Source organism: Cervus elaphus, chromosome 2 (assembly GCF_910594005.1).
Source record: "Cervus elaphus chromosome 2, mCerEla1.1, whole genome shotgun sequence".
Lineage (NCBI taxonomy): Eukaryota > Metazoa > Chordata > Mammalia > Artiodactyla > Cervidae > Cervus > Cervus elaphus.
The window spans coordinates 13,490,680-13,491,865 of NC_057816.1; positions in this window are offsets into that span (position 1 = coordinate 13,490,680).

Genomic DNA, 1,186 nt, shown 5'->3' on the forward strand with positions numbered 1-1,186 from the left:
ACCTGAGAGGAACAGAAAGGTCGGTGTGGCGGGATGTGAGTGGACGTGGGGCTGCGTGATGTTGGAGGAGGGCAGGGGCCAGATGCCGTGGGACTTTTAGGTCAGGGTGAGGACTGGCCTTTAATCCAAGGGTTCTCAGGGCTCCGAGGAGGGGAGGGCTGAGGCCTGATTTTGATTTAGTCTGAGGCCAGGCTCTCTCAATCTAGACTCACTTGTGGGCCCTCTATGGCTCAACAAGCTTCTTGAAGGTGCCCCCACTTCCTTTTCCACAATAGCTTTTGCACAATCTGAATTGCATTTGAGAGCTTCCTGTGTCTCTCAAGAGACCAGGCAGTGGTTTACCCCTAGTTCAGCTACCATAAGCCAGTTCTCCCCAAACCTTCCTTCCTCTCCCCTCCATGGGGGGCCTCAATCTCCGCATCCACCAAGTGGGAGAGTAGGACCAAATGATACAGGTTGCCTTTCTGGTTCTTTATCTCTAGTTTTGGAAGTGACTGGAAGAGGATGCAGCGAAAGTGGGATCCGAGGGAGAAATGAAAGTGAAAGATGGGAAAACATCCCTCCAGCCTCCAGGAAAGTGGGCAGAGCTGGGGGAGAGGGTGATGGGCGGGGAAAGGAGGTTTTTAGAAAGCTGGGCGGGCAGGATCCGTGTGACCCAGGCTTTCGCTTCTCCTAAACAGCCCCGGGGCACCATGTGACGCAGCCCGGGCCACAGAAGCAGTGAAAGGGGAAGCTAGGGGCTCCCCGAGTTTCTTAAGAAGCGGAGAGCTGGACCGAGGCTGAGCTCGGAGGGAGAGGTGCCCGGAGGGCCGGGACGGGGGGACAGGCTTATAGTCTTGGGACGGGAGGCAGTGGAGGAGGCAGCGGGCGGTGGAGCCAGAGGCAGGCCCTGTGAGCACCCCTGTCCCCGGGGTGCAGGCCAGGTGCCGCCAGAGAAAGGGACAACGGTTAAGAAAAGGCAGCCAACCGGAGAGACCGACAGGAAAGGAGGGGGAGGGGCAGAGAAGAGTCGAGAGGAAGGGTCGGCAGTAGGATGGCTGGAGGAAGGAGGAAGAGTTAGGGGTGACAGGAGGGGAGAGGGGAGAGTTAGGGAGCAAAGAGGTAGAATCCGGGTAGCTCCCGAGGGGGCGAGAAAGACGGGGAGAGGGGACGGGGGAGCAAAGAAGGGGAGAGGGAGAGGAAGGGG